General features: G+C 33.2%; 1 non-coding gene across 1 annotated transcript; it reads left to right on the plus strand.

Annotated features, from left to right (window-relative positions):
• The first annotated feature begins 16,929 nt into the window (after positions 1-16,929).
• Positions 16,930-17,020, plus strand: LOC125063093. Its single transcript, XR_007119468.1, has one exon. It is a non-coding gene; the product is annotated as a U6 spliceosomal RNA (small nuclear RNA).
• The last annotated feature ends 4,369 nt before the right edge of the window (positions 17,021-21,389 follow it).

A 21,389-nucleotide genomic window follows, 5' to 3' on the forward strand; every position in this document is an offset into this window, starting at 1 on the left:
TTCGTGGAGACTATCAGTATTCGTTATGTACTAAACTAGGAACCCTAATGCCTCTAAGGAACACTCCAACATATTTAACATCACTAAATATTATACGTTCCTATAACATAAACATTTCTGAGTTGTGCAACTATTGAAAAGAAACAGTTTCTACGGAAGTAATTTTTGTTTGAAATCATTATCACATAGTGTAAATTTAAAAGCATAATAATGTATGCATATTTGAAGAATCAATTTATAGTATAAAAGCTACCGTTGCACGTTAATCGAAGTGTTTGGTATTCAATGTGTGAAGACATTTTTATTTCATTCCTACGCATAGAACGCGCTGACAATATAACATATTTATGTTTTTAATAATAAACGATTTTACCAAAAAGTCATTATAATGCGCTTAGCAATAATATATTAATATATATGTTCCAAGGGAGTTGCTAGAGAGTTCAGTTATGTTTACATATCTCATAAATCATAGTTTTCCTATCTTCTGTACCTACTTTCTAATGGTGCCTTGCCCTTCCCACTAGCGATACCCTTACCTTATATAAAACATTTTTAAACGTTATTCATGAATGTATTACTTAATAAATGTCTGAAATAAAAATAATGAAATGAGTTTATTTTTAAATACACAACTTAAAACCGGTGGCGATAAGATGTTTTTCCAAGAATAAAAAAATAATGAATCACGTACATAAAAACTTTAAATATATTTAAAATAAATTCTTTTAAAACACTTTATGTCCCTCTTGCCAAATAAAAATTTAACCGCTTATAAACCTACTAAATTAAACCTTAATTTGAATACGTCCGTTTTTAATGAAACCGTACAAATGTGTACATTAACGAAAATTATGTCTCAATTAAAAAGTACAAGTGCGACGAAATAATATTTAAAACATCTATTTTATTATCTTGCCACGATCTGTGATTTTTGGATCTAATTTGAATATTTCAAGTAAATGTATGGCTTCATTAAATGCAAAGTAGCGAACGAAATTTGGTAATTATATGGTTAAGTAGGTATTTTTATTGCTAAGTGAATAAAGTTGATAGCGGCTGTTTATTCTTCAGAGATCAATAACCTTGCTTGTTTTTTTTGGTAAAAGTACTAATGTACTTTAACAAAGAAAGGAAGAAAATAAAAACCTTCATTATACATAATAAAAAGGACATTTAGTTATGAAGAAAGTGCACTAGGTTTCCCTGTATTGTGGGCATCAAGTCTCTTCCATTTGTTAACGGTACATAATAATTTATACAAAACACTTATATAATTTATAATTAAACTATTGTTGCACAATATTTCCGTTTCAGCATAGGTTGAGATGTTGTTTAAGACTGTTATTAAATGTATAAAGTTTAGAGTCGTTAGTGCCAATATTGTTTTAAGAAACTGATTAAAGATGAAAGGCCCTTTTTCTACTTCAGAGGGCTGAAGTAGAAAAAGCATTGGGCGAACAATGTTATTTTTTGGCTATTCTATATAAGCATAATACTCTCCTTACTCTAACAGTAAAATTATCCTTTTACAAGGTTTAAATTATAACATATTCAAGTTAAACTGACTAGACTACGGCTTTGTCCTGGCCTGCGATTCTGTAACTCACTTTTCGATCTCACACAGCGGTTTTTGCATTGGCGGTCGTATCATAAAAGTAATCATAAAATGACTGCTTCACGACTGATTTGAGAGCGACCGCCGATGCGAAAACCGCTGTGTGAGTTACAGAATCGCAGGGCTGGCCTTTGACCGAACAAAAATCTACGCTAATACACGCATTTCCTAAATTGAGCTGTCTGTTGAAACGTGTAATTAAACGCACTAAATTCCGTTCGTTGCGTGGTATTATCAATTTGACACGCGTGCGTTATGCTGCGTTTAGCTGCATTGTTGTACGTCGTGTTTACATTTTGTGTTTATTTTCTTTTATACGGATGTTGAGTGTGTAATTTTATAAGTTTTAATGGTAAAAGTTATGTAATAGTTATGATGAAGGAATGTATTGGTTTGTTTATATATTCACCATGGTGTTAAGTTTCCTAAAAGCTTCGCACGGCTGGACATTTGTTTTACAATATATATTCTATTGCCTATGTTTATCAGAGATAATGTTTGATTTTAATTCTGAAAATCCTTCAGTAGTTTTGGAGACTATTCAATTCAGACAAACAAATAATTCAATATTTCCTAGTTATAACTATTTTTATTTATTGTTTATAAACAATAAATAAAAATAAATCAGTTGCGCTACAACCTCTTTAGGTCGGGGCCTCAGATTTCTAAATATGTTTCATGATCATTTTTTAAATCGAATAGGCAAGTATCAACCTCCAGTGCCTGACACACGCCGTCGACTTTTTTTTGGGTCGTTTTTAAATGCGCATATATAAAGAAAGTCTATTGGTGCACAGCCGGGGATCGAGCCTACAACCTCAGAGATGAGAGGCGCACGCTGAAGCCACTAGGCCAAAACTGCTCTGTTCTAGTTATAAACAATATTATTGGAGATATTGTTCGTCATTCTGGCAAACCCGTGATCTCATGCTGTGTTAATCGAACATGTTAATCACTAGACCTACTAGGATTTTACTAATGCATAGACGAACCCGATTTTTACTTACAATAAAATAAATTTTAAACCCACATACCCAAAAGTTAAATGCTTTGCGCAATTAAAGCATTACTAAGCGTTAGCTTGGTACAACAATCATACAAATTATTGGAAATTTAAGTAATAAAGTGCCTAATCTCTTCGTAATTTCAAAATATTTAGAAGTTTCGTCTTTTGGGAAACGAACATTAATCTTGCTTAATATAACAAAGGACTGCTTCTGGCCTACTCAATAATAAGCGGACCCAAACATTGAACATTTATGGACAGTAAAATTTAATCACATCTAATAAATAGAATACTGTTAATTCAGCCTTTCTTTGATTTTATCGGTGTCGATATTAAATAAAATGTATCGTAAAGTTTTATTACATGATTTGAAGATCACGTACATTATGGTCTGGATCTAGCTAATATGACATTTAAATACATAAACATAGTGGCTATTTTAGTTTATACTGGCTAAGGGTGGTAAATTTATCTATTCTCAATGCTACATACGTGCTTGGAGTTATTTTGTACGCGATTAGTTGATTGGCCGTTCAAGAATATTTTATGGTTAAATTTATGCGGTGACAAGTCGCTTACGAATTACGATGTCTAATAAAATTCGCGTTATGAAAAAGCTAGGGTTTAACAAAATTATGGGGTGCTACGTTAAAAACATCCGTTGTTACGCCTTTGTGCGGAGTAAGTCGTATAATTTTAATGTCCTTATTAGTTCAGCTTTCAAAACACGTAAACATGGTTTAAATTGTTTATAGCTATAATAAAATGGGCGATTTTTGCCAGCAGTTAGCGATTTTACTGAACCGATTATGGTCTCACTTTGAAATTAGGTTTTTAATTTACTAAACGTTCTACATCAAGCTGTATAGTATAGTTTTTTTATGTAACAGGAGGCAAACGGGCTGGAGGCTCACCTGATATTAAGTAATACCGCCGCCCATGGACCAGTTGCTAGGATACTTGCAAGTGCGTTGCCGGCCTTTTAAGAAATGGTACGCTCTTTGCTTGATCCCTAAGTCGAATTGGTTCGGAAATACGTCAAAATTGCCTTAAGAAACGCTCAGTTGTGTAACGATAGACGTCGAGGTAATACCGATGGTATTTTATTTTAAATGTCTTGTTAAAGTAACAACACTTTTCTATTTAACTTCATCTATTGTATAAAGCCTTTGTTTAATTAATCACAACTTTTACTGTACACTCTTCAGTCGCTTCAAAAACTATGCGATTTAAAGAAAATTCCAGCAAACTTTTAATGTTTTTTGTTAAAGAGCTAGCTAGTACTTTGTTTAACAAATTCAATAACTTGAAAGAACATTTTATTTAAGCGCATTCCTTAGATAACTTGACGTTTCGAGTGCATTTTGCAGACCAGTCAGAGAGATAAATATTAACGGATAATTTATATTATGATCATTTTAAATTATATTTTCCTAATTATTTATTACAAAGCTATACAAGTCCTTCATTCCTCATAAGATGAACCAAAATCATAACGGCGTACGTGCCACTAATAATGTATATCTTTTAACAACTTAAATTTAAATTTATAAATTAAATAATTACATTCCAAAACATACAAAGAACTTTTACAATCTTAATTTTTTTACAAAGCTAACAACTAAACAATATTATGATTACACTAAACAATGTTTAATTATCGATGCCATCTACTTACGCGTAGATTTGAATGTCTACTTTCTTACTCTGGTCACTCGCGTATGCTAAAGATATAAGAAATATATCTCAAGTTCAAAAAACCATTTAAAAAAAGTATTTCAAATAATATATGTTTTAGTTGATTCATAAAGTACAGTATCCTGAAATGACGTTCATTAATAAAGATCTAACATAACTAAATCCAATTTGAAACCAATCAAGACTGAACAAAAAGTAAACAACGTCACATCCAAGATAGGAGTGATTTTAATTGGAAAGTTTGAACCAAAAGAAATCAAATACCAAAGAAGCAGTCTTGTTCAGAAGTTTCTTTGGGATCAGTTGTTTAATCCCTTCATTTCTCGCACAATTAAACTTCTGATTTAATACAAATCGAAAGATATAAGCCGTTGGTGCTCAGATTAGATTGGTTCGCGATGTCCAGCTGCGGTACTTGATTCTGTATCTTGTAATTCTTTCTTTATTTGAAATTTTTAAACAATACGATTTGAAAACACGATGTATTTTTTATATTAATAAGTTTTTATTGTAATACGAAATTAGATATACCGCTACCGCTAGAAACACAGTGACAATCACATGCCCTCTGTAATTGAGAGTGTCCATGGGCGGCGGTATCACTTAACATCAGGTGAGCCTCCTGCCCGTTTGCCCTTTCTTTTAAATTCTATTAAAAAAAACACGTTTTCAAGTAGGTAATTATAATTATTACCAATATTTTTAAGTATATCGACAGTCGGGCGAGTTTAAATAAATGCGTTAGAACGAAGAGGAAAGGAATCGGATGTGTTTTTTTTCTACATGTTTAGTTGCTATACCAGTTTCAAAGACAAATATAAAATGCCATGCAGTGTTTTAATCCGTTCATTATTAACTTCAGATTCGTAACTAATATGTCTTTTATACTGTGTTAAGTAAATTGTCATTTATATATATAACCTTCATAATCCAACAAATTCCCATTAAATTAAAAACTTTAATGAATTTAAAAATCGAACATAATTCGACACTTGCACTTACCAAAATGCAAGAAAAAATCGTTTAAACAAATTCCTACTTTAATATTAATAGGCCATTACTATAAGCTCACAAGGCATAAGTTAGTGATCCCTTTGTAATGCAACACCGCCCGTCAACCGCTAATTGATGTTGTCAGTCAAATAAAATGGAATTTTACGCGTGTGTTAACGTCCTTCCATGAGAAGATTAAAGATTACTTACAGTACTAATTTTATACATAGGTCTGGTACAAACCTTATTTGTGCTCTGATAATGCCAGAATTTCTGGCGAAAGATTAATTGTTTGAGGTTATAAGAAAGCATATCAAAGTTATCTTTTAAACAAACAGAAAAGTTGATCGTTATGTTTACACCTTAGACCGTCACTGTTGAACGGACATTTCAACAAGCAAACACTTTGTTATATATAACAAATAAGATAGCAAATACTACACATTCCTCAAACTTGATTAAAACTATTACAGCGCAGTGGGTATGGCAATAATGCGAGATACATTTAATCTTCCCCCGGGAGCACTATTCGATTACTTTCAATTTTTTGTTTCAGTCCCTGCGGAATAAAGAGAAATAAATATTTCAAGTGGCACTTGTACTCTTTATTAATACAACCATGGTTTCATTGTTAAGCACTTTTTGTTATCGCTCGATATTTAAGAAACTTATTCAAAGGTTTGGTGTATTTTATATCACACTAGTGTTATTTCGGAGTTATTCTTGTGTCGCCAAATGTGAGCTGAAACAAAAATGAGGATTCGAAAATAATTTACGTTTAATAATAATAATGCAACTGCCTACTTGCCTACTTGGGTAATCAGCTTTCCGTTACACTAGTTTTACTCTAGGGGTAAATATTAAATTGCGCACAAAAAGAGACTAGGTTGGTTTTGGAGACTGGTTTATAAGATTTTATGGCTAAGAACCGCGCGCCTAGCAACTAGGCTAACACAGTTCAAATTACAATTGACTTAATTACTAACTAATTAATATAAAGAGTAGAGACTCTTAGGGTTCAAGTGCACAGACGTTAATTAAAGACTTAAGTTGGCGTCTGCTAGATAGTTCCAGTGACCCCAGAGCTGGTGCTTGCCTCGCTCAATCAATAAGTATCGCAATGCAGCGAGGAAATGCTGCCAGCGATAAAGCTACACTGCCACAGGGACCTAACTTTTTAAACTTGTTTTAATTTTGTTAGTATTAATTTTTAATTATCTTTAACTAGCGACCCGCCCCGGCTTCGCACGGATGCAATGCTGATACTAAATTCAAAGTGCTATAAAGTATAGGGAGAACCGCGGCCTCCGACGCGCTGCGTCCCGCAATTTTTAAATTTGTAATATCTTCGAAATATTCATTTAAATCATATGCTGTAAAGGGCCATATAGATCTATATTAAATGAACAATGTATTCAAGGCATTTAATTGGTTAAGGATTAATGCTGTATTGGTTAAAATCGCTTCGAAAATTAGCCATTATTTGTCGTAAAAAGTAAATGACAAAAAAAAGTTATTGTGGGTTATCCATAAGAGATAGACATATACTATCACGGACTTTTTTGTAGACCTTTTCAATGTGTACAATACTTAGTACATTATTTTGATAAAACTCGTAGGGTTCAGCCTGCGTTTGCAATGTAAGCGGAAAAAAATGTAATTATTTACGACATCACATTAGAAACCTCTAAAATAACAGTACTTCTCTACTATTTAATGGATGTTATTATACATATAAACCTTCCTCTTGAATCACTCTATCTATTAAAAAAAACCGCATTAAAATCTGTGGTGTAGTTTCAAAGATTTAAGCATACAAAGGGACATAGGGACAGAGAAAGCGACTTTGTTTTATACTATGTAGTTTAAGAAGATTGTAAAAACTGTATATTTGATTGTTATTATTACTAATAAAAGATATAATCTAATATAATCTGAGATTATTAATATAAATATACCAATACGTTTTATTAGAAGACAACACGTGTTTCTATTTTGTGGCATGTTAATGCTGGGCGAATTTTTTCTCAAACTATTTGAATTTGGAACCATTCTACTTGGCGCGTATTCAAGATAGTTAAGCAAGTTGTCTTAAAACAGTCGTTTATAAAATCTAAACATCATTATGTGGTTTCTGAGCTCCAGTTAGCAGTCATATAACGGATTGCTAGTCATAAAATCTCGCTGATTTAACTCCAACAGCTGAATCCACGTAAACAATGCAAGTTTATGCTGCAATTATTCAGGTCATAAGTAATTTCAATAACTCTTTGAAGTGTTGGAATATTATTTCGCTTATAATAATTAAATCCAAATTTCTGTTTATATGCTTATAAGATACTTTGTAGATTCCTAAGGTACCGCTAATGAATAGCAGCAGCAGCAGTACGACTTTATTATACAAATATCTTAAAAGTAACTAAAGAAGGTAGGCTATTTTTTTGTCTATATGTAGCTCCGACGTCATTGGACCAATCTGGATGATCGAGGAATCAAGTGATTCGGATTTGCAGAGAATAGTTCTTGTATGAGAAATTGTAAAAGAACTTGTTTGGGAAATGCATGGGCACCCATATCTCAAAAACTACACAAATTATTTTGATGTTCTTTTATAAACGTTCCCAAATAATCGATAATTAAATTTCATTAACAGAAAGGAAGCACACCAAATGTGCTTGAAATACAACAGTAAGGCTATATTTAAATAATGTAATTCAAATAATATAAACAAGTCACTCTTATTTAAAGTCAGTTAAAAAAGATTCTCTGTTTACAACCTAACAGTTAACACTGATCGATCATTTCTCGTATAAAAGGCGTTTTTAATTGTGTTAGAATAAATCAAAAGTTTGCGTGCTCGTCATCACGCAATCATGAATGTGAAATATTTTTACCTTTCGGCGGTTTTTTGGTGAAATATGCGAGCTGTTTTAAGATAAAGATCCCAACATTGCATGTTGTCAAAATGACGTGTGTTTTGAACATATTAAGTCATTATAATTTCTAAAAATCATATAAAGATACACAAATTAAACTATTATTTGAATATATACTATTATAATATAACTATTATTTGACGACTCATTGGTCTAGTGGTTAGTACCCCTGACTGCGAATCCGTGGGTCCCGGGTTCGATCCCCGGCTGAGACGAACATCGATGTGATGAGCATTTGGTGTTTTGCTTAGGTCTTGGGTGCTTAAATATGTATTTATATGTCTATCTTTCTATAATATGTATGTATATCCGTTGCCTAGTACCCATAACACAAGCTTCACCAGCTTAGCATGGGACTAGGTCAATTGGTGTGAATTGTCTTTAAAAAAATAAAAATATATATATATATAAAATTTGTTCTGGCTTCTATTTCTTTAAGTCGTAAACACTCACACATTGTAAATATATATAGAAAATTATTATTATAAGTTCATGTCATGTTTATAAGCTTTTATTACATACAAGCTTATTTTCCTTTGAAATATTACTGAGTACATGAAAATGATCTAAAACACGAGGATCCAAAAATATTCGTGTTTAAATTCAGAAATTATTAATTACTTCTTCCTACCTAAAGCAATATTGCTTTATATTATAACTACCGTATTATATGAAACAGTGTTGGCCTAGTGACTTCAGCGACTCTCATCCCTGAGGTTGTAGGTTCGATCCCCGGCTGTGCACCAATGAACTTTCTTTCTATGTGCGCATTTAAAATTTGCTCGAACGGTGAAGGAAAACAGTGAGGAAACCGGCTTGCCGTAGAGCGAAAACGTAGACGGCGTATCAGGCACAGCAGCCTGACTTTCACTTGCTTATTAGATTCACAAATGACCATGAAACAGGTACAAAAATCTGAGGCGCAGACCTAAAAAGGTTGTATTGCACTGATTTATTAGAAACAGTAATTATTCCCAAACATTTGCAGTAGTATTTGTTGTAATACCTTAAGTATTATATACCTTAATATTATTATACCTTAAGTATATAGTAATATGTATAATTCTGATTGATACGTTAGACGCTCGTTTACAAGCAAAACCATAAGTGGGCCAAACTTGAACAGATTAGACTTGAGATAAATCCCTATTTTCGATGCTCAGGCCTTTGCACAAGAGAAATTTACTTTGCCAAAATGTAAATACATACGAAATCGCATATGTCGAGTGTTGACAGTGACTTGTCGGCTTCCACTGGATTATTTGACGGATTTGCTTAATATTGTGTGCCTGCTTGAGTAAAGCATTAAGATGTTTGCTTAGAGGCTTAATTCGCACGCAATTTCCCAAATGTTTTACTTGGCTTGTGAGATTGAGTTTGGAGTTTTGGCGCTTTTAGTTCCTAATTCTCCTAGTTCTTATTTTTAACTTTTAATTTAATTTAATTTATTATACACCGTTACACACGATCTTCATTACTCACACTTTAATATTATTATTATTATTTTCTACTTGGTATTATTATTTATTATTTTATTTTATTAGAGGCGCAAACTAGCTGCTGTGGTCTCTGGCAGAATGACCAGTGCTGTGGAACTTTTTGCTCCTCAGCATAATGCTGAGCCAGGGCCAATTACAACCACAGTATACACACATTGCACACTGGAAGCGAACCGAATGGCAAAAGGGATTTTTTTTTATTTTTATATTTAATTTTATTGTTTTTGATGTCTTATTTTATTTTTTTCTTTAAGTATTGTTATTTTGTGTGTTTATGTGTGTGTGTGTTTTCGTTTGTAATAAATGTTATGTCTATGTCTAATTTTTTATATAAATTTTAATGTCCAGAGGATATAACTTGGTTGGCTTAGGTTCGATTCCCGCATTTGATCTACTTGCATTTAAAAATAAATAAAATCAGAATACAATAATGTGTCGCTTCATAGAATCCAAAAAGAAAGTCAAACATTGTGGAAATTAACTGGTAATACTAACTCAATAGTTAGGTCAAATTTGGTTTAACCTACCTTTGTTACCATTGATTTAGTTCGTTTTGCATAATTCTGTAAATTTATGACAATTGTATGCCATACAAGAGCCACAATTAGGAATACAAAAAGAACATAAACTTACATAAATGACCTCAAAGGAACCGTTTTAAATTGTGCGTATCGTGAATCGACAGAATGCATTTTGCGTACAATGCATCCTCAAGTAAATAGTACAAAGGGACAATAAGCTGTAATTGCGTATGATTCAATGTCTCGTGTGTACTACCATTTGTGTACCCACGCTCGAACGAAGTATGGACGTGGTGTATTAGGTAATATTGACAATTTACTAAACATCTGCTGTGTTCTAAATTTAAAATGAAACTATATTTTGCATTCCGATGTTTTAATCCTTTAATAGTGTGTAGACTGTATTAAATTCAAAATAAGAAATAAGCAAAAAGGTCGTATAACATCTAGAGATGGCCAGTTCCACAGAGCAGTGTCATATATTCGAAATTCAAAAATGACGACTACAAAGTGTACCCACGCTCGAACGAAGTATGGACGTGGTGTATTAGGTAATATTGACAATTTACTAAACATCTACTGTGTTCTAAATTTAAAATGAAACTATATTTTGCATTCCGATGTTTTATCCTTTAATAGTGTGTAGACTGTATTAAATTCAAAATAATAAATAAGCAAAAAGGTCGTATAACATCTAGAGATGGCCAGTTCCACAGAGCAGTGTCGTATATTCGAAATTCAAAAATGACGACTACAAAGTGTACCCACGCTCGAACGAAGTATGGACGTGGTGTATTAGGTAATATTGACAATTTACTAAACATCTACTGTGTTCTAAATTTAAAATGAAACTATATTTTGTATTCCGATGTTTTATCCTTTAATAGTGTGTAGACTGTATTAAATTCAAAATAAGAAATAAGCAAAAAGGTCGTATAACATCTAGAGATGGCCAGTTCCACAAAGCAGTGTCATATATTCGAAATTCAAAAATGACGACTACAAAGTGTATTCGTGATCCCGAATTGAACTCCTGATCACGTAACCCCAAAGGATTTGTACGTCTAAATAAAGTCACTTTACGAACAGTTATAAAAGGTGAATAGATTGTCAGCTTAGCGTAAATAACGTCGGTAACGTCTAAACATTCTTAACTGTACATATTTATGAGGAGAGATCAAATAAATACGACTATTGTAATAAATAAAATATTTAACTAAAATTGTGATCGCGGAGTTGTGTTTGAACTTTTTGGGTAAGAGTTTAAATAGGTTGATAGTTCCTATAAGAAATGAGATTTTTGTTAGGTATTAAAAAAAAATCAGAGGTGCTACAACCTCTTAGGTCTTGGCCTCAGATTTCTGAATCTGTTTCATGATCATTTTTAAATCTAATAGGGAAGTAGGTGATCAGCCTTCCGTGCCTAATAATTATAAGGTAATAAGGTAATTTATTTATACCTAAAATTTCTACGCATTCAAATTAATAAAGTGATTTGACTTTTGAAATAGTATTTTTGACGTAATAAAATAATATAACTATGTAAGAAATAATATGACTATAATACATCCATATACTATAGTAACTTCTTAATCGATTCATGAAAAATCAAATCTTTGGGAAAACTGGCTGCACCTATTAAAAATGAGTAAATCACAAAAATGTGTACCAAACAGTGGTACGACACAAAAATCGTACATACACAAAAAAACTTAGTAGAAAAGTCATCTCCTAGACTATAAAGCTTAGGCCACACACATCAAATTCTAACCAGATGACCTTTACGGTACAGTGGCGAACAGACGTCTCTTAACAATTACTTAAGAATGAGTTCCATTGTGCCCAAGATATAATTCATATTTAAATTTTAAATGGCGTCTCCCAAATAGAAATCACATTATCTAAAGTACTTAGTAATGTTATAACAGACTATTTATCTTTTAGTTAGAAAATTGTTTGTGTAATCTTGATTTATTTTTTATATGATTGAGCGTGAGAGTGAAAAAGATTAACAAATGATTTAACGTTTTTGAGAAGTCAGGTTTAAGGCAATAGTGATAATGTACGCAATTTGAGGTGAGATGGGCCATGTATGTATGCATATATACATGTACTAGTTGAAAGTTGCAGAATTCCAGCGCTGGTATCTACCAGATGCTCTGACGCTGATGTTTCCTTGCACACAGTATATGTTTTAGGTAGGTTAACCAAAATAAATACAAAATAAATTAAAAGTATTTATCTTATATTATATAATTGCATGAACAATGGCAGCTGGACAAACAGGGGAAGTAGGTGGTAAGGGCCAGCAGAGAAAAGAAAGAGCTCTCTTGCACGTTGGGCTGACAAGCTTGAAGAAGTTGGTTAGAAGATTGGGAGAAAATTGCTCAAGAAAGAGAGAGAGTCAGTTAGAGGTGGCCTACCTGACTCTATCTCCCTCGCATCGGTAGTATGTAAATATTATGAATGCATAAAATATAGTAAATATGATCCTCCCAATTTGATTTAAAAGTAAAAAGCAACATTTACGTCGTCCAATCTCGAAGTATTGGAAATCACTAAATAAATTTGTTCGAATTATATTTAAGTTTAATTTTGTTTAGTAAAATGGTTTTAACCTAAACATTGGATGCGTGAAAATATGTTCTTTTAATAGACGAATTTGAGCGAGCCAAATGACCCCGGGCGAATACGGCGTTCTCGTAAGAGATTTATAATCTAAATTACTTTATAAGCCAGGCACAGTATGATCAACGCAGTTGGTGAAGATAAAATGAACGCAACGTAAATAAAATATATGTGATAGAAATTGTAGTTAGTATGAATGTAGTACGAGTTACATATAAAACATATGTTTTCACTAAGGCACTTGTCGTTTGTGTTTCAATAATAATTTAATTATTGATTTTCCTATTCATACAACAAACCTGTATTTTTTTACGTAACGAAAGGAAGATACACTTATTATACAATGAGAAAATTTGATTCTTTTTTGCATTGAATGGGCTCCTTAACTACGGGACATTAAAAATGTTCCACCATTAAATTCCTAGGCAATAGAGTATTTTCTCACAAAAAGTGAGAGATCCGTATGAATACTTCGATAATGTAAGCCAAAGCTTGAAATTATGCTGCGGGATATATTGACAATAGTGCAAAGTGATGTTCTACGTTTTATAGAATACACCAACAAAAAGTTCGCGATACTATACGTGTATAACATTTTATATTTAATAAAATAAATATTTAGCCGTGAGAAGCTGAAACTGAACGCTAATATATTTTAGGCAAACAATAGCCAAAACCAAATGGAAGTTGCGCAGTTTTCACTCCATTTCAACTGCTTAATTCATCCTGTTATTAAGTACCTTTAGCCGTATAAAACTATACATTGTATATGCTCTAACAATTATTTAATTGAGGAATTAGTTAGTCGTTATTTCGTTGCTTTCATGACTTGAATTACAATTTACTATTTGGTAAACGTTTTTTAATAACGAAGAAACCGATTAAGCTTTTTTCGTTCACAGCATCTCGTATGTTATTAATTTAGTATCAGCTGAAAATAATATACGTATTAACATTATTCTTTCATCATTTTATATGTATAAAAAGATATATATAGATCACGTTTAAGTGGATGAATGCAAGAAGATAATATCTCAGGCAAGGTTGGACATATTTAAGACGTTTTGTGACTTTACATAACACTCCATACATAAGTAACCAGGGAGGATGTGATGGAGAAATCCGTAGGCAAACACAGATGGCTACAGCAGCAATGAGCAAACTGACCAGAACATGGTCTTCGAAACAGAAACTTGTCGAAGACCAAGAGCAGGCTCGTCACTTTGGTATTTTCCATATATGTACGGATCAGAGTCCTGGTCAATTCATGCTGGGCCGGTAAAATATATAGGCATCGAGATGTAGTGTTGGAGAAGAATGTTGTGAATATAATGGACTGCAAAAAGAACAAAAGAGTACATATAACTGACAAGAAACTCTTCGCTACTATTTTTCTTAGCCATAAAATTAGTCAAATCATATGGAAAAATGCTTGAAGTATATCGAATCCCATGTCGATATACCAAAGATAGTATCATGACGTAATGATAGAATGTACTGCGAACATGACACCTTAGTAAAATGGATAAGGTATCGGCAATTGGGCAGTTCAAAATTTGATAACGCTCAAAGGACAGTCGCCCACGGTCTCGGCGGTAAACAATATTTCGAAACAAAGGAATTCCTTAATCAAATCGACCCCTTGATGCGAGACGTGCGATAGAGTACGCTTATCGATTATAGTTTAGGAGATGAACGGAGAAATATTAACTTTATTATAGGCAGTACTTTTTGTGTCGCTCTATCAAGCATTGGCAAGCTTTTCTTGTACGATCGTGCGTGCATGAATGCATCAATCGTTTCACCTTTTCATAATACACTGTACGATTTTGTTTTTAATACTTTCGTATTGCACTTAGCTTTTTGACATTGAAACTGATAACATATTTTAAAATAGTGTCAGCCAAAAAATATATTGATTGAAAGATATTTATTTGATTAAAGCAACAAATAGTTTAAGCAAAAAGACCTTTACTCTGCTTTAAGTTGCTGTTAACTGAAACACTTTCATTTTTAGAGGGCCCAAAGAATTTTTCAACAACTAACTCAAACTCAAAATATCTTTATTCAAGTGGGTAACCAAATACACTTTTGAATCGCCAAGTTAAATTAATCATAAATTTACATTTACTACCAGTTCGCAAGTCAAGCGCGTAGAGCGGGTAAGAAGAACTGGCAAGAAACTTTCCGCCACTCTTTTTAATCGCCAAGTATTGTCATACAAATTGTTTGAACTGGAGCAATTCAATCCCAAGGATTAGGATCATTTAAGTAGCCCTCAAATTTATAAAAAGCTTTGTTAATTAATTTTCGTTTAACAAGGGCTTTGAATTTATTTAGTGATAATTCTCTAATTTCGCTTGGGAGTTTGTTGTAAAAACGAACACAATTTCCATATAAGGTGGAAATGTTTATCTTTTGGAGCCTGGTTGGTCGTACAACGAACAGTTGTAACGAACGTATTACATACAGAATTTGTCAATTTAATTATTAACAGAACGGACTCCTAGCCTAGACTACCCACTCACGATGATGCAGCGCACGATGCATTTAATTGTTGTGTGATATCACTAATGCACCTGTCAAGAAAACAAAGAAAGCTAGATAAGTCTAAAATTGAGCTGCGCCTGCGCGTATAATGTAAATGTTTATACTTTCCCGTTCGATATGCATCTGATCCAAGACGTCAGTCATTTGTCATGCTGTTAGATTAGTAATGAATGTTAAAAGACTATCGTTTAGTTCTAATTTCAAATTTTGGGAACTGTATCAGTTCTTCGTAAATTTTATTATTTCATAGAGTTGCATTATGTTAATATGTTTTTTCAGTTTTTAACCAATTTGGTTTATTATTTTTTAGTTTGCTTATTGTATTAGTGAGGAAAAACTACTGGCTAGACTTTTATTCCTGTGTTCGTAACCCCAGCTGTGCACCAATTTACTTTCTATGTGCGCATTGAACAGTCCCTTGTACGATGAAAAAAAACATCGCTAGGAAACCCGCCTTAGGCTGCTTATTTAAGAAAAAAATATAATGAAACAGATAACGTACCGAGAGTAGTAGCACCACTGTTTGATTGGATTAGTGTTACATATATATAAGCTTACTAAATTAATATAATACTAAATCGAAATTAATTACCATTTGGAATGGAATGGAACGTACATAGGTTAAAACGGTCATATTATATTTTATTACTTAAATATATTGAAAACACATACTTAATGGTACTATAGGTACTGAAAAGACTCTCTTCTGTCGGAAGCTTATGTCTCTACGTCGTGGTGTGCAAGGATAGGTACATCTGAATTGGATAATCTGTTTTCACGGGTTTCTGTCCAGTGTATAGTTTTGAGGACGATGAGTCTTTCACTTGATCGGCCCATCTGGTTGGTGAACGGCGTGATCTTTTGCCTTCTGTGTTACAAACCACGATCTATTTCTCCAGATTCTGATCGCCTCTGCGAATTGTATGGCCGAAATAAGATACAATTCGCTATCGACATATGATAGACAGGCGAGTCCGTATGCGGAGTTGGGTCAGGATCGATGTATTGGTGCGCTTCGCGGTCCACAGTATTCTTAACATCACCCCCAGCACCACATCTCAAAGGCATCGATCCTTTTCCTTTCTCGAGCCAATATAGTCCGTTTCTACTCCATACAGGAAGATAGGGAAAACTAGAGCCCGTATCAGTCTTATTTTGGTTTTAATACAAATTCCTCTTTCTTCCAGATGTTTTATAAACGTGTCGGCCATCTTTAGCCATGTCGATTCGCTTTTTCATCTCGGGGATAGAGCTGCCGTCCCGTCATTAGAGATTTGGGATCCAAAATATATGAAATGGTCACCGATACTGATGCCAGGAATGTGGCAAGTGACACATGGAAGCTTTCTGGCTGGATCTACTATTATCAAAGAAGAAGAACAAAGAAGTCTAAAGGTACTCAAATCCTTACTTATACCCTGAATTTAAGTGCTTTTTTAACGAGAGACTATCAATCCCTAGGTAAACCTTATTAGTATTCGTACTTGCTTCGGCAGTACATATAATAAAATTGGAACGATACAGAGAAGATTATCATGGCTCCTGCGCAAGATGAAACGCAAAATCGTGAATGCGACAGCGACCCCGGCGCCTCTGTAACGCGGCTTTGTAGGAACTACTCGAGGTGGTTTAGTGGGTATTGCTGACCCAGTCTCTGAATAGCAGAGATTTTGGAGTGGGTCGAGTCCCACATTCCCTGTTCAGGGGATGCGCAAATGCATTTCCACCTCGGATATATAAAAAAAAGGTAAAGCTTTCTTTAAGCTTATGAAAACTGAAGTAACACTTTGCGATACATAATTTTTAAGGCACATACGCAGATAAATTATTCAGACAAGCCATCTGATAGCATTCTCTATTAATAGCTTCACGGCTGATAGCATTCGTTTAACGATAACAACGGGCTACCAGGAGCACATAACTTAGAAGTAGCTTACAATGCTATCGCAAAGAACCAGTTATGATTACTATCGGAAGTGCTATTCCGTATAAAACTTTGACGAATTGTTTTTAATTCAAATGACATGGTTGTGTTTAATGATTGACTTGACAGCAGAAACTTTTCAAATATTTCTAAATAATGATTTCATTAACGTAATGTAGTTTTTGTTCCTATAGTTTAGTTATATTAAAACGATACATGATTTGATATAAAATTAATTACAATCTAACCGCAATTAAGGGGGAAAGAATTTTCATATACGCTACTATCAATATGTAATTTCTAAGGCCCGTAATTTTAAGCTGTATTTATAAGATTAATTACACAGTTTTATATATTTTTTTGATACCCTACCTATGTTGTTGGAAATATTTCGTTTTTTCGGGATCCATACGGTATGTCTTAACCACGTTTTTATTTGTTATAATACAATTACGTCATAACTTAAAACGCGCTAACTAACCGCTATGAATAGGTATATAAAACTACTTGAGTACTTTTATATACCTATCTATTCCTTCCTATTCCTATTTATATATTTTATATACCACTGACTGCAAGGTCAAGTCTATAGTCAACTGCAAGAAGTCTATAGTTTGACTATAGACTTGACCTTGCAGTCAGTGGTTAGACTAGCGTAGGATTCTCCCTTTAGGTCAAATGAAGAGCACAAACCGTATCTACAAAATAACTTAACTACTACCTATTAATATAAAAACCCTGATCACTGTTTAGTGTTTACATACGTTTAAATTGCTGTGTTTTGTTCCAATATATATTTTTGAACATCTTGCTTACCTTATCTAATTTAAAAAAAATCTCACAGTGTTGAGAGAGATAAGACCGCCAGTTGCCCTCCTTTTCATTTAATTATGTCAATTGGATAATACATTTTATCACATTTATGTTTGCAACGTAGTGTTAATTAAAATTAAACATTTTATTAAACGACTGTATGACACGATTTTAAAATCTGCGGTTATGCAACGCGAATAGGCCTTTGATCCAATGGCGAGGGTGGCATTAAAACGTCGGTCCATACCTGCTTTGTTTATTAAATTATGTCCACAACATCGGGCGTTCATTTAGTAAAATAGCGATCTACATTGCGATAGTGTATGAATTATGTCGTGTCCTTAAGAATATCTTAGTACCAACAGAGCTAACAAAATGAAAAATGGCATCTTATCTAGATTGCCGAGTTGCTTCAACTTGGTGTAATTGCCTAGAAGGGATGTGTTACTTGTTTTATACTCTTTATAGTCTTGATCTGAATAGATCTTTGATCTAAATGATTACATAGTCCTGTCTTATGTACAACTATAAATAGATAGGTACATAGACTTATATGCATGTATACGTAAATATACATTTTCTTAAGTAATACCACACACATTATATGAATCATAGAAATTTTGCTTACATTAACGAGGAATAATTTGAAGGTATTTTAACACAATAAAATAAATTGAATGCTTTAACTTTTTAATACTTATAATCTGTTAAAAAGCTGAAACAATTTCATTTGAAATTACTTGTTAAAAATAATTATAAACCATTTTATCATATATAATTATATAGAATATGAATCTAGTTATAAATCTCCATCATTAATTAAGTATTGATTTTTAAAACTAAGTAATAAGGAATACAATGCAATGAATTCCAAATGAAAAATTTCTAAAAGCATAATTCAGCCAAAGTTCTTACGCTGCACAAGAAAATGCGATTAATTGAGTGAAAAACAAGCGAAAATAGGTGGAAAAGAAATTAAAATCGTGATGGAGGGTCGGATTGAGATGTAATGATGAAGATAACACGAACCAATTTCGAGACCGCTTCGTCAGCGAAAACTACGCCAAGGAAGAATATTATGCAAGATTACGAAAATATAATGAAGTGAAACGAATCTTGAGACATTAATTGTCATATTGATATTGGATCAATTGAATAGCTTTAAGCAAGAATTCAGATACGAAATGCGAACTATGTTCTTCAAAATCTGTTTTAGGTATGGGCCTCAGATATCTGTTTTATGATCATTGGTCAATTGGTCAAGGCAGGCAGGTGATCAGCCTCCTGTGCCTGACACACGCCGTCGACTATTTGGGTCTAAGGCAATCCGGTTTCCTCGCGATGTTTTCCTTCACCCTTAGAGATTTTAAATGCGCACATAGAAAGAATGACCATTGTACAGCAGTGATCAAGAAAGACAGTGTACAGCAGGGGATCAAACCAACGACCTCAAGGAGTTGTAGCCAAGACCAACACTGTTCTGGTCAGAATTTAATACGTTCGACATATGGTAAATATACTTAGCTCCATGTGTCGACTCTTCTCTATATAGCTTCAACATGCAGAACCTCAAGCGCCTTTTTTTTTTATATCTATGTAGGCACAGAATTGTTTCGTGCGATGAAGAAAACTACAGCAAGGACTCCGCCATACCTTATGGCTTAGGCCTTCAAAGCGTGACAGTGAATGCAGATCAAAGAAATATTATCACTGAAACTGACGCTTCGGCTACTACCGAGACACACATTTGGCTACATATTAGGCACATAAGTTAGATGTTCTAACTTATGTGCCTAATATGTACCCAAATTATTAATGTATTATCTCATTTAGTGGATTAGCATTCTTCCGAAATATTTATCAAAATCAGCTAGAAGTGTGTGAATTTGAAACGTCAAGGAAGGTAAGTTTCATAATTTCTTGGGCAATTTTTTTTTTAATTATAATACAGCTAACATACATATGATAAAACAAAACACTTTGATAATATACAAACCCTAAACAGATTATATAGATAAACAATATATATGAAACAGAAAACATAAGTACCTACATTAATAGACAAAAAAAAACTGAAATTCAACATTAAACAAACGACCATACTTAATATTTCAAAGAAAAAACTAAATTGCTACTGCTAAACAAAGTCAAAGTTTCCCGCCTCTTCAAATAATTCCTATTTGGTTTGGTGGAAATATCAATATCCTCATAATTAGTGTCATAGATAAAACCCGAAACATTGGCGAATTATGAAGGCAATTCGTGATTGTACGAGGCACATAGAACAATTGTGATCTTGTCGCATACGGTGGAGGGATTCTTAGATAAATTAGCGACAGCAAATAGAGGCTATATATCCGTGCATTTAGAATATCGTGCAAAAATAATAAGTCTTGCTCACTCCGCCGACATTAATGGCATTAGCAACATTTATTTAATACAATTATGTTCATCATTGTACGAAAGTTCATCAACCAAACTAGGTTATTCAGCTACATTTAAATGTTTTTTATCATTTAAAATAAATATTATCCTGTAGTACAGGGACGTTTTTAATGTTTAAACTAGATTTTAATATGAAAACATTTTCAACCAAGAATATTCAACAATAGTAATAAGTTTAAAGAATTTTTAATTACCTGTGCATAAAACTACGGAAGTTTCATAACCTAATTAAAAACTCCAGCGAACTAAAGTAACTTAAATAAGTAGTTTAGGATAAGCCGGTTTGTTTACGTTCACTAAAAGTAGCTGGAATTACGTCAGGAGTTATGTTCACAAAAACCCAAAACTATAAAACCAAGAAAAATTAGGAAGTAATTAGTTGTGGGCGATCTTTGTAGTTTAGCTAGAATTTATGTACCTAATGGAAATCCAATTATTTCATTGCATAATTTTTGTTATTCTTGAAAATTCTCTTAATCTTTGTTATTTCAAGATAATTATTTTGCCGGGAACGAAACACCCTGGGTTAAATGCAGTGTTGGCCTAGTGGCTTCAGTGTGCGATTCTCATACCAGAGGTCGTAGGTTCGATTCCCGGCTTTGCACCAATGGACTTTCTTTCTATGTGCGCATTTTAACATTTGCTTGAACGGTGAAGGAAAACATCGTGAGAAAACCGACATGTCTTAGACCCAAAAAGTCGACGGCGTGTGTCAGGCACTGGAGGCTGATCACCTACTTGCCTATTAGATTTAAAAA

This window comes from Pieris napi, chromosome 2 (assembly GCF_905475465.1).
Source record: "Pieris napi chromosome 2, ilPieNapi1.2, whole genome shotgun sequence".
NCBI classification, from domain to species: domain Eukaryota; kingdom Metazoa; phylum Arthropoda; class Insecta; order Lepidoptera; family Pieridae; genus Pieris; species Pieris napi.